This window comes from Sus scrofa, chromosome X (assembly GCF_054392235.1).
Source record: "Sus scrofa isolate SSC_HxYL_T2T_F1_AM1 chromosome X, Sscrofa_HxYL_maternal_Yorkshire_Landrace_v2.0, whole genome shotgun sequence".
NCBI classification, from domain to species: domain Eukaryota; kingdom Metazoa; phylum Chordata; class Mammalia; order Artiodactyla; family Suidae; genus Sus; species Sus scrofa.
The window spans coordinates 104,665,322-104,679,578 of NC_139401.1; the positions used below are offsets into that span (position 1 = coordinate 104,665,322).

Sequence of the window (14,257 nt, forward strand, 5' to 3'; positions counted from 1 at the left end):
CAGCTGTACTTCTCTGGTGGGGGATGTTGATAATGGGGGAGGCTATGCATGTGTGGGGACAGAAGGCATACGGGAAATCTCTGTATCTTTCTCTTAATTTTGATACAAACCTAAAACTGCTCTAAAAATAAAGGCTTTAAAATTAAATTATATAAATTTACAGTTAAGTAAATTATATATAAGCAAAATTAATAAACAAAATAGTTTAAATAGTTACTATAAAGTGTGAGACTTCTCTCAGGCTACTGGCAGAAATATGAATTGGTAGAGTCTTTTTTGGAGGGGATTTAGCTGAGATTATTAGCTGTCTTCTAATATTTATTCTCCTCTCCTTGAGTAGTAATGAAACCTCCATGTTTTAGCTGGGCACATGGCTATACAAAATGAAGGCTACTGTGACATGTGATTCAGTTCTTCCTAAGAGATATAAACAGATGTAAACCCAACCTCTGGGCCCTGCCTTTAAAGAGACTAGACCATTTCTCCCCTTCCCCTTTCCCCCTTTCTACATCTTGCCTCTTAGAATGTGGTACTGGTAGTGAGCCACTTTGATCAAGCAGATGAGGGAAAACACCCTAGACAAGGCAGAGCAAGTCTGGACCTCATGCAATAAAGCTGCATACTCTTCATGCGGCCCTGGATTAGCTATCTCCAGTTGTATGAGTAAAATTAACCACTTTCTTATTTAAGAAGAGCCTGCAACTTAATTAGAGGAGCATTTTGCATTGTGTATAAAGATCCTTTAAAAGTTTGTAATATTTTAAGCTCAAAATTTCAAGTAATCAAAATATGCACTTGTACAGTACAACTCCTCATTTTCTACATAGCCTTTGACTCAGTTCATTTCTGCAAAGGGCTACATTTAAGCTATGTAGGACTTTCCTTGGCTAAAGTCTCCAACAAGATACCTTTTGGAGTATCTTACATTTTTTGGTGGGAAAAAATCATATGGAACCACTCCACTTGCAAATATTATAATAACAAAATGCTGAAATAGGAAATTTTCACAGTGACAAGATACAATGTGACAACACTTCAATGTCCCACTTTGAGGCCTTCAAAGTCCTTACTATCCTAAGTAAGTGCTAGAGAACTCTCTCTGGCCATCTGGAGATTCTGCTAATATGAGCTGCTTTCAGGTACCAGCATTTTTTCCACCATCATGAGATGCTGCCACAGTTTTCTGAATGATGTTCTGATGGTGCACTCACATATTTTTAATTCTATGCTGCTTCATTTTTTCCAGATATTGACAGCTCATCTCACATGCTTTGGTTATGATCAAAATGCCCTGGAGTTCATTTCCTCTCAACGAATTAGTACTAATTCTACCAATAATGTACACTGTTCTTCCTGCAAAACTGCTAGCTAAAGGAGATGGCTGATTCCATAGTTAGAGAGTAATCACTTCTGGAATAGCTAAGTCAAACATGCCTAGAGAAAAGAGAATTACTTGTAGTAGAATCATACCTATAGAAGCATGGCTTTGTCTTTCTCTGACTGAGCATCCATGGGAGAGTTAGAATGACTAACATTTCCTACCCTCTAACCCTGCTTCATTCCTTAGAAGTGACCAGGCTGTTCTTTAGGAACTCCTAGGCCCTCCTGATACTCTTGATACTTACTACCAAAAGACAATGAGATAAATGTATAAATTTAAACACACAAGACACACTTGGCTTCTATCATCTATCACCATGGCTTATATTACAGATGAGAAAACAGGCCAGAGAAGTTAAGTGATTTTTCCATAATCTCCTTTCATTCTAGTTTATGTTTTTAAGTACTGCTGCTGTGATCCTTTTTCACTTTTGCAAAGACTTGACTTTTTCCCAAATCCATCTGGCAAATTTTGCCTTCTTCCTTTCTTTATTCAATCCAGATTGGCTTCCACACCCCTAAACTAAAATTGCCCCTATGCATTTTTATCATAAATTCCTAACAAAACCCAAATGCTAAATGAATCCAACTATCAGGTTTTCTCTGTGCCTCTATCTGAGCAGTTGAGCTCTGAAGGAAGTCCTACAACAGATTAGTTCCACGATAAAGTTATAATGTTCAATTCCATTCTTGACAAAATTCCCAACTTCTTTCAGTGTCTTCACTCTTCTCATCCCCTCTCCCCTGATCTCAGCACATGACTTTGCCTCTTTAACAACAAAATTGAAATTTCAAGATGGAAATTCCCTCATCTTCTTGATTCTACATTTTCCCACATCCTCTCTTCCATCTCTACTTCTATAATAAAGGAACATCTTTCCTACTAAGGTAAAATTTCTCATGTGTGTTGTGGATTCCAACCCTGATCACATTATCAGGAATTTAGTTTTTTTCTTCTCTCTTATATATCTTTAACATACATGAGATACTGAAATATATGTATGATATATAAATTTTTAGTTGGATATATCCATTAGCATTCAAACATGCTCACTTCTCCCAAAACTTAAAAAAGGATATCTTGCCCATATATTTGTCTCCAAATACTACCCCAATACCCATCTTTTTTATAGCCAAATTTCTAGAAAGAGGTGTCTATATTTGCTATCTTCACACACCCTCACTCACTCTTCATCATTATATTCTCTTCTGGCTTCTTCCTTCATCCCACCACCAATCCAGGACTCTTCTAAAACTGGTCCCATTAGGATAACTAATGGTCTCCATGTTACTGAATCCCATCAATATTTTTTATCACAATCTTAGTGGCATTAACCTTTTTACCTTCTTAAAACACTGTTCCTTTGGCTTTTCTCACACCGGTTTCCCAGTTTTCCTTCTACCTCTCTGGCCATATTTTTCACTTCATTTTTAGGCTCATCCTTTATTAATCCTAATATTAAACGAAGTTCTTTGAAGCCCTCATCTCTTTTGACTTTGTGTTCTCCATAGGTAATTTTATTTACTCCCAAAGCTTCCATTACCATCTATATGCCAGTGACTTTCAAACATTTTTCTCATTTGAGCTCCTGTTCTGAGCTCCAAACCTGTATATCTAATTGTTTCTCAAAGTCTTCATTTGGAAGCCTCAAACACACCTCAAATGCAAAAATATCAAAGACAAAAATCATGATTTTTCATCTGAAAATGGGTCCTCTTGCCAGAGGGGTAATAGTTTCAAGGTATAGTAGTCCATCTCACTGATTGGCAGTGGTGTCCATTCAACACTACCAGTCAGAAACCAAAGAATTACCCTAAACACAATCCATTTTTCAGTCATCGCTTGAAACTACTTACATGTGTCTCCTTCCCATGCTAGTCCAAATCACCACCATCATTTGCCTGGACTATTACAATAGCTTCTTAATACATGCCCCTGAATTTACTCTGGCCCAACTGAATTTCCATAGTGCAGGCAGAGTGCCTTTCTTCTGTTTTCCAATGGCAATTATGATTATGCAACTTCCTCACTGAAAATTCTTCAAGGCTTCTTTTTTTTATCATGGGATAAAGATAAATATGTTTGTCTTGTTTCTCAAGGTCCCAAGTACTGTGGCACCAGACTACTTATACACATGCTTTTTGTACATTCTATTTTGTGTCCTATGCTCTTCTTGCAATATTCATATCTTTTCCCATCCCCCTTGGACGAGGTAACTTCTACTCTTATTATTTTCTCCATTTTATACAAGAAACTGAGACACAGAAATGTTAAATAACTGACTCAAGACTACACAGATAGTGAGTAGGAAGAAGCAGTATCCAGACCAATCAGTCTGATTATAGAATCTGCGCTTTCAACTCATAATCTACTGCCACTGGAAACTTTCCTTCAAAGTAGTTAGAATTTAAAATTATATACTTATTATTGTGGTTATTTGAATAATATTCATTAATTCTGGTTAATCGTAAGGTCCATGAGAATAGAAACTGCTTCTGCTTTTGTATTAGTATAAGGCCTGTCACATTGTCACTTAGGCAATAAACACCTGCCGATGAATGAATGCACTGATATGACTTTAAGACCGTGAACTAGTTATTTCCAGAGATCCTCCTATTTTGAAAAGCTGAGACTCCTGATTCAAAACAAAGTTACTAGTGTTCTATCGTGGTACCCTGATACTTCCACAATATCAGTCACCAATAATATCTTTAAGCTATGCAAATAACAAGCCTGTACTTATTAAAGAAAGTCATGGAGAAGAAAGTATATCTTCCTTAGAAGAGTGATAAATTCCATTTACGCAGATTTTGTTAGAACACGCAGATAATCCTTTAATACATGATTTCAAAACACAGATGATGAAATTCAGTTTTCTCTGTTTCAAAGAACATGAATACACATGGGGATTATAAATATTCAAAACATCAATGCAACTTATGATCATCTTCCTTTCTTCTATTTCCAGTACCAAATGGGAGCATGACTTCCAAAGCAGCACCCTAAAACAGAAACATAGGAATCGTCCTAGATTCCTTTCTCTCATTTATCTTCAACCATCATTTCATAGCCACACAGATCATAGATTCCCTTCTCTAAATACCTTTGTGATCCATCCATATCACTCCTTCTTCACTGCCATGACCCTGATCTTAAATATCACTGTCTCTTGACTGATGAACAGCAATAACCTCCTGATGCATTCTCCACCTTATAATAAATCAGATTCAGGACATTTTCAATGCTACAGCCAGTGTGATCTTTTCGAAGCACAAATATGTCCATTAAATCTTACTCTCAGTATCATCTCCTACCTATACATCTTAAAACGTAGGGTCTTATATTTTTAAGTTGTTGGTTATGCAGTTCCCCCAATACCAATCCTGCTCTACCTAGCCTAATCATTGATTACCCCTAGTCACTGAGAGCTCAGGTAGCGCACTTCCTTCTATAAGCTTTCTGTACTCCCTCTCCCAGACTGGATTTTGTTAGTTTTCTCTGTACTTTCTATTAAGATATTAGGGAATGAAATTCTGCAGTATGTTAAAAGGCATTCACAATTTAGTGAAGGGAGAGTCTCATAAACAGACAAGTATGTGTCAACATATTTTGAGATAATTATTTGTGTTTTGGTCTAAGTTTTGTTTTTCTTTTTTTATGTATTGTATTGTATTTTTTGTCTTTTGTCTTTTTAGGGCAGCCTCTGTGGTATATTGAGTTTCCCAGGCTATGGGTCTAATCGGAGCTGTAGCTGCCGGCCTATGCCACAGCCACAGCAACACCAGATCCGAGCCGCATCTGCAATCAGCACCACAGCTCACGGCAACACCGGATCCTTAACACACTGAGTGAGGTCAGGGATCAAACCCACAACCTCATGGTTCCTAGTCGGATTCGTTTCTGCTGTGCCGCAATGGGAACTCCTGGTTTAAGTTTTTCAATTCTCCCTCTCATTTCAAGAAGATTGTTAGACCTTTTTATTTTTCCTTACCTCGCCAAAGGGAATTCCTCCTCCCTTGCTGCCAGGACTGAAAGTTTAAGTTGTCTACACAGACTTACCTTCTTGGCTTCTATATTTTCCAAACGCAAGCTCACGGGTGAGATTATGCTTGGGAGCACCAATGCAGGTCTCAAGAGGACAGATGAAATTCCTTTTAGGGTATTCAGGAGAGAATGGGACATATACTTTAGATAAGAAGAAGTCAGGGGTCTGGTAGAGGTTAGAGGTGGCAAGGACAACAGTTTAACATTTGATGGAAGCAGCCAAGGAAGGGCAAAAGTTCAGAGAAATTTTAATGAGTGTGCTGAGCCCTAGACACAGGCCACTCAATCTCAGCAATGATCCAGTCCCCCAAGTATGACACAGAAGCAGCAGCAGCAAACTTGAAAGGACCATCCCTGATTGAGACAAAATGGTATATCTGAGACTATATCACGGCGTTGACAAAAAATTAATGATCAATGACCAAAAGGGCTTTCCCAGTATTTTGGTGTTTCCTAAGGCCTCAGCATATTTGCTTAAGCCATTAGGAGGATCAAATATTGACTGAAATTGCATATCTTACATTTCTGGTAGAATGCTGAATACAAGGTAGCTTAAAGAACATTTTAAAATGTGAAATATTGGAGTTCCCGTCGTGGCGCAGTGGTTAACGAATCCGACTAGGAACCATGAGGTTGCGGGTTTGATTCCTGGCTTTGCTCAGTGGGTTAAGGATCGGGTGTTACCGTGAGCTGTGGTGTAGGTTGCAGACGCGGCTTGGATCCTGCATTGATGTGGCTCTGGCGTAGGCCAGCGGCTATAGCTCTGATTCAACCCCTAGCCTGGGAACCTCCATATGCCACGGGAGTGGCCCTCAAAAAGGCAAAAAGACAAAAATTAATTAATTAATTAATTAAATAAAATGTGAAATATCTTACATATCCATGTTTGTGGTCTATTTCATGTGAACTTCATTTATAATAAGGTGTGGTAAGTTTCAAGAGAGAAGCAAGCACTTAGAAGCACAGAGAACAGGTACCTAATCTAGTCTTGGGAGTGGCAGAGTCAAATAAGAGTCCTTAGAGGAAGAAGCACCTAAACTTTCTCATAAATAAGGAGTAGGTGTTTGCCAAAGGGAATGTGGGAGAAGAATTTCTCCTCAATGATAACTGATTAAGCAAAAGCAGGTAAGTGAGAAAGCTTAATGAATTTAGGGATCTACAAGCAGTTTACATGGTTGCAGTGTAAGTGGTACATAGGCATGCCTTCTGAGCCATGTTAAAATTTGGACTTAATCCTGAGGGTTATAAACAGTATTGACAGGAAGAAGTGATATCATGGGAACTACCGAAGCAGAAGATTTCAAGGAAAAAGTCTTCAAAAGCCAAGTGCCTCACATGCCAATGAAGGGAAAGCATTGGAGGGAAGTAAGACAAGAACTAAAATGTGTCTGCTGTAGTTGGAAATAAAAAGTAATTAGTGACCCTGTTAAAAGCAGATATATGTGTGGACTCACTTTTTATGGAAGCTTGATTGTACTAGGAAGGGTCAAGAAAAGTTTTTTTCTTTCCTTTGCTGAGAAAAGAATTCATAGAGAGGAAGAGGTTAAAAATAGAAGAGAGAAAAGGGACAATTATGCAAAAAGATCCCTGTAGAAGCAAGAGGAAAGCATGGAATCTAAAACAAAGGTGGAGAGATTGAACTTGGACTGACAGAGGGCTAGCTTTTCCTCTGAGATAAGACAAAAGCATGGGTGAAGATGCAAATCAATGTATGTACAAAAGATGGTGAGGTGGGTGGATAAGAAGTTCAGACACAACTGAACTCTTATTGTCTATGTAAAACAGGAGGCAAACTCACCTCCTGAGAACAAATGTGTAGTTGAGTAAGAGGCTTAAAAAGACAGGAGAAAGTTTGCAACAGCCAACAAAGAGGGTATGAAAGAGCAGAAGGAAATCCAGAAGAATCTGAATAAGGATATGTAGAAGGATGACCTGGTTAGCACCTCTTCATTTTTCAGATCTCAGCTCAGATGTCATTTGCTCAGTGAAGCTGAAGTGAAGCCTCTGTTACCTGCTTTTAGAGCACTGGCTTCCTTTCCTTTAAACACTTGTAATGGTTTTAATCTTATATTAATTTGTGGGATTATCTGATTAATTTCAACTCCATTAGACTACAAACTCAGTGAGGTCAGGAATCATGCTTATTTTGCTCACCATTGTATCATTTAAATCTTAGTTTCCCATCTCTAAAATGTGAAGAACATTGATCCCTCTCTACATGACCAGGATATGGATATAATTAGGTTAGTACCAAGCTAGACTTTAAGATATAATAAAGCAGGAACTTCAAATTCTTCACTGTTGATTCATCAGTGCCTAATATAGTAGATGACGCATAGTGGATACTCAATAAACATGTATGTAGACAAATGAAACCAATATGGCAGGACACCAAGTCTCCTGACTTCCATTCCAGTGCTCTTCCCACTCTACCACAACTACCCATATCTGATGTTTAATATAGTATAATTATTAGACATAATAATAATGGCCTATGCATATGCATTATTATGTTTTACTCAAGAAGAAAGTGAAGTTCCGAGAGATTAAGTATCATGTATACGTTAAAGAGCAGGGATATGGTAGAATTAGAATTCAAGTCCAGGTCTGCCTGGCTCTTAAATCTGAGCTCTTTCTCCACTTCCACACTGCTTGCTAGTGTATTAAATGGTGAAAGATGTAATATATGAACTCTCCTAGAATGTGTATATTTGAAAGTCCTCCCAACCTCCTCACTGGCGAAGAAAAACAAAACAAGTGAAGTAATAATTTTAGTGGTGAAATCTTAGGCAAGGTGACTATGACAAGCCAATGAAGATATTTGTCAGCAGGCACCAATCAACTGCTTTCCAAATCATATCATGTAGGCACCTGCCTACCCACTCTGTAACTCCGTATGTTATCCATCTCCCCAGTATAAGCCTAGATCCCACAGGAAGAATGGAAGTCATAATTCTAAATCTTCTCAGTATTGCCTCCACAAGACCCTAGAAGCAGTATGGAATAATGGAGAAAGCACAAACATTGCAGCCACACAAATCTGGGCAAGACACTTCAGCTCTCTGTACCTCAATTTTCTTATCTATACATTGAAGACAGTAATACTTGGGGTTTAGGAAATGATTAAATGAGATAGCGCATATAAAATGTCTGCAGCATAGTGGGCATAATAACCCAACTGTCATTAGCTACCATCAGTTTCTCCCATATCGAGGAGCCATCTCCTACTAACTCTTTGAGGACACTCTGAAAAATACATCAAAAGGAACAAGCAACCTATCTCAACCCCTACTCCTCCAAGTTCCAACAAAATACAGATGGTGTTTCTCCAATTTTCAAAAAATGCCCTAAAAGCGGATTTTCATTTACAGGTAAGATCTTAGCATTGAAAAAACATAAAAAGAATCTGGAGTTCCCGTCATGGCGCAGTGGTTAACGAATCTGACTAGGAACCATGAGCTTGCGGGTTCGGTCCCTGCCCTTGCTCAGTGGGTTAACGATCCGGCCGTTGCCGTGAGCTGTGGTGTAGGTTGCAGATGCGGCTCGGATCCCGCGTTGCTGTGGCTCTGGCGTAGGCCGGTGGCTGCAGCTCCGATTCAACCCCTAGCCTGGGAACCTCCATATGCCGCGGGAGTGGCCCAAGAAATAGCAACAACAACAACAACAACAACAACAAAAAGACAAAAAAAAAAAAAAAAGAATCTAATAGTTGTTCTTTCTCTCCTTTGTTTAATCCTACAGTTTAAACAATCATTTTTAACATTTCTATTGCTTTTCACAACATCAGGCAGAGTCAGGACATCTGGCTTATTTTACAGATGAAGAAATTAAGATGGAGAGGGGGAAGGCTCCCCATCGCAAAGTCACAGGGCTATATGGGGAAGATCTAGAATTGAAAAACAGACCTCCTAGTCCTTAGTTTATATAATAATAATAAATCCATTCAATTAAGTCTTGAACTCTCTAAAATTTCTATATTTTAATAAGATTTTAATAGAAAACAGATGATAAATACTCTGTATTCAATGCCCTGGTTTTATATATCTTTTTTAAATATTAGAAAAGGAAAACTAATCTGGAAGCATCCAAAATGAGTACAATGTATAAAAGCTATGGTCAGATTTAAGTGTTAACTGTGTATTCTTTCAAAGGAAAACAAGCATCAAATGTATAAAATTCACTCATTCATTTCAGAGCACATACAGTGAAAATTGGAATTTTTATTGTAATAAGCCTAATACATATGTAACCATAATATTCAAATAAATGAATCACCATATATAGAGATATGCATGTTCCATAAATTAAATGAAAATATCATATAAAAATAAATTAAATCATTAATTTTAGAGGAGCTCTATGGTTATTTCTAAGCTTAAGAGAAAAAAGTTACTACAAAGTGGAAGATTCTCATTTATAGAAAAAAAGTCACTTGGAAAATAATTTCAGAAAACTTCTTAACTCTAAAATACAACTATCCTTGCCATTTCTAAAAGACCAGATTTGCTTATAAAAGCTATGATTTTTATAGAAAATAAAGGTAAATAAAAAACAAAAATTAAAATCAATTGTTGTTTATACTGATTATTCAGTACTTATTAGTTTCACGCAAAAACTGCAGTATTTCCCCAAATTAATATTATGTCAAGTCAAACAATTTTTTGCCACAAAAGAGATTTGTAAGCCCATTTTAAAAGAGGTGAAGAAAGTGAAAGAAATAACTATTCCAAACAACTTATCTCTAATACCCACACTCCCTCCCCCAAATTTAAGTTCCATACTTACTGTAAGTGAATAATGTGTCCAGTTATAATCAAATTCTTCTGCACTATCACTGAAATCTCTCTCAATGAACAGCTTCTTAGCTTAATGAATTTCAAATGACCTTAGAACTGAAGTCTTTACGTAGGAGGAGCTCTGCTTTATTCACCAAATGTACTGTCATGAGAAAATTTGCATTCAAAGCAGGTCAGCATTCAAGGTTATGTCTGTCAAAAGATTCAGAGGAAATCACAAAGTTCATCTGAGTGATTTTCTTTCCTTTTTTATTAGTTCCTGATATGGCATTTCAGCATGCCAATGTTATTTTACTATGTGACTCACCACACAGGGAATTAAAAGAAAATCCAAAGGTAAGTATGTGATTGCTAGGACCACATTGTTTCCTCAGAGTGCACTATTTAAAGTACTTCACTGTCTTGAGTTTCGAATATCTTTAAGTATAAAAAGCCATAAATGGAGAAGGATTTCAGAAACCTGGATTTTACTTTAGGCTCTCCTTCCCATAATCATCTGGGTGACCTTGAGCAATATCCTCAACTTCTTTGGGCTTCAGTTTCAAACAATTTATTGAATGGAACCTCAGAAGTCATCTAGTCTAACTTGCAGTGTCAAGCAAAAATTGCTTCTGCATTTTCCCTAAGAAATGGTCAGTTTTTCATTTGCAAAATTAGCAGTTAGAACTAGACGATGTCTAAGATTTCTTCGATTTCTAAAATCCTTGGCATTGTAATTAAAATTCAGTGCCAGCTACATTTTTCCCATTTAAAATTTATCAAGTAGTTCTCTACATAACCAAACAAGATTTTATTTCAGCCCAGATAAAATTTAAAAAAGAAACTCAGGAGTTCCCGTCGTGGCGCAGTGGTTAAAGAATCCGACTAGGAACCATGAGGTTGCGGGTTCGGTCCCTGCCCTTGCTCAGTGGGTTAACGATCCGGCGTTGCCGTGAGCTGTGGTGTAGGTTGCAGATGCGGCTCGGATCCCGCGTTGCTGTGGCTCTGGCGTAGGCCGGTGGCTCCAGCTCCGATTCAACCCCTAGCCTGGGAACCTCCATATGCCGCGGGAGCGGCCCAAGAAATAGCAACAACAACAACAACAAAAAAGACAAAAAGACAAAAAAAAAAAGAAAGAAAAAGAAACTCAGAGGTGGTTTAACTACCTGTTGGAGTTTCCTGGTGCTCAGCAGTATAAGGACCTATGGCTCGGATTTGATCCCTGGCCCTGGAACTTCCACATGCCATGGGCACAACCAAAAAAAAAGGGGGGGGGGGATCAGATCACCATCAAATTTTCCCTCATCTTTCAAGTTGCTCCAGAGTTTTTAATCCACCTCCGATTTAATCTGCATGACCAGGAATTATGCAAAGCTGTAAGAAGCCAGCCAGTATACTTTTGATCCTTTTCTAAAGTAGATGAAGTGATGTCAGTGATTTATTTCAAAATAGAAGTAAATTGAGACTGAATCCAGTCTATATACCATCTAATATTCCAATGGATAAAAAGTGTCTCCCTTGCTTTGGAACACAGGTTCAGACTTGATAACTTCTCTCAGATACCAAAGATATATTTTACGCTAAATATATGAATAAACAAATAAACAGCAAATAGTCTGAAGGAAGAGGGGGATCATGGATTATGGTCTTCTCTCCATTACTAACTTTATGTTGTACCTAAGATATTTTTTCCTTCTTTATTCATTTGCAGAGTTAATACTGCCCCCTAAATTGAAGTTGGAAGGTGGGAAGAAACTAAGAATTGTTTAGGGAATTTAGTATCTACTTTTCAGATTATCAGCTGATGTGTCTTCTTTCACAATCATTTTTATGAGAAATTATTTATCAGGCCTACATGAGGAATTTTATAATCAGAATTTGCTGACATGATGGTAAGAAAAAGGACACTTAGATTCAAAATCTTCTCTCCTTTTCCTGTGATTACAATTCCAATTAACTCATTTATCTTCTATTTTTTTTAAAAAAAATCTCTCCAGGAAGTTTCCTTCAGGCTTCCTGTTTCTCCCAAATCTTCTAGCCCTTGAAAATATTTTATTATACTATACTTTATAGTAGAACAGAGAGGTACAATTCAAAGAAATAGAAGTATATATCTTGGAATAATACAGCACATTTATATGTAGACATGCAAACCATAAATTAAATACAGTCGTTTCTTGGTACCCATGAGGGATTAGATTCAGGATTCCCCCATGGATACCAAAATCCATGGATGATCAAGTCCCTTATATAAAATGATGTAATAATACAGTTGGCCCTCCTTATCTGTGGATGCAGAACTTGCAGACATGGAGGGCTGACTATATTGTTAATAAAATGCAGTCAGAAACAATAATGCACCATGCCTCAGATGTTAAAGTTGATTAGATGTGAGCTTCAACTTTGCTTTGATAGCTTAATCATTGAAAGCACAGGTTTAGCTTTGCTCCTTGGTGTGAAGAGAAAGACACTGAACAGACAACTCATTTTCATATACTAAAAGTCCTATTTGATGGCTTTCTAGTAACATCAATAGAAGTTGCCAGTGATATGTGTGACTGTACCTTAGCACTCATTACTCTGCCCCAGCTACAAGGCATATTGCAACTTCTAAGAAAAAGAGAATTTGGGAGTAAGCCTGATTGGTGTACAGAAAGGAGGCTGGATAAGAGTAGCTTTAATAGTCCCCTCCCTAGAAGAAGCTGGTCTACACCAAAACCAAGAAAAGATATAAATCCACATTTGATGGAGGCCAGGGCCAGTATCACTCAAGAGATGTGAAATGAAGAGGTATACCAAAGCCCCAGGGTGGGGAAGTTTCTAAGGACAGTTGAGATCAAGTTAGTCTTCTGACAGAACTGGGCAAGTGATACAAATGATTCTGCAAGCAGTCAACCATCAGTCCCTGGAGGAGGCCAGCAGAACTAGGCAAAAGATTTAGGCCTGGGCCCCAATTTCAACAGAGACACAGAGAAAAAACTGAGTTTCCAGATTGGTACCAAAGTCCAATTAAACAGTCAGTAGCAGATGGTTACAAAGTTTCCCAGGGGTCCAGATCAATTCCAGAGGCATACAGCATACAGTAGGCTATTTCCAGACTTCTACCTGCTAAAAGAAAATGGTTTTCACTGGGTCAGGACTATGTCAGAACTGAGATTTCTTAGGCTGACACCATAAGTGAAGTTAGGATGGGCCTAGGGTGGGCAAGTACTTACTATCCGTGACCTCTTCAGCAGGAAGATACATATTACTTTATTTTATCCATTATCCCCCTGAAGTAGCTAAGTAGATAATATTTTAGTTTTAAAAATGAGTATCACTCAAGTTTCAGTAGGTTAAATTACTTTCCAGAACTCAAAACCTCAAGAGAAATAAAATCTAGGTCGGCCTGACACCTAGCCCAGTGCTCTTTCTGCAGAGTCACACTACTTCTGGGATTCTTCCCAATACCTCAGCAGCTAAAATAGCTGACTGGTAGGGATCATGTTATCTCTTTCACTGTGTCAAGCTCTGTAACTCCCATTCTGTTGATAAAAACAGGAAATGGGTATTCCTGAACTGCTGTTCAAGTGAGGCAATCAGCAAAGGCATTAATTAATGCCCCAAAGTGTTATTTACTTGTAATGCTAAAAGATATTAAATATGCACAAACAATACAAATATTTAAAAAATAACCACTGACTATTCAGTTTATATGTACACACACAGTTCTTAAAAAATTCTCTAAATTTGAAAACAGTTTTTAAATTTTCATACAAATGAGTCATTAAGACTTCCTGAATTTATAGCTGGTTGGTCAGAAGAACTGGGACTTTCAACCGGCATCTGAAGTGGGGGCAGTCTTGATGGACTGAGCCCTTAACCTGTGGGGTCTTTGCTAACTACAGACAGTGTCAGAATTGAACTGAATGGTAGGATACCCAGTTGGTGTCAGAGAATCTGAGACTGAATAATTGGTTGATGTCAGAAAACACCCCAGACAAGTCAACCTTCTTTTTAATCATTTCTTTATGTCATATAGTCCACCTATTTCGAAAGGCCTAGGTCTTTCTATAAG

At 37.8% G+C, this 14,257-nt stretch overlaps 1 protein-coding gene across 7 annotated transcripts in view; it reads right to left on the reverse strand.

The window, feature by feature from the left end:
* IL13RA2 (interleukin 13 receptor subunit alpha 2) overlaps window positions 1–10,296 on the reverse strand; it is a 36,362-nt gene extending 26,066 nt beyond the window's left edge. For 3 of the 7 annotated variants that reach the window (XM_085006135.1, XM_085006133.1, XM_085006131.1), the window contains exon 1: window positions 10,211–10,296. The gene's annotated coding sequence lies outside the window, so the exon portion shown is untranslated. 7 annotated transcript variants of the gene reach the window in all.
* Window positions 10,297–14,257: the final 3,961 nt, after the last annotated feature.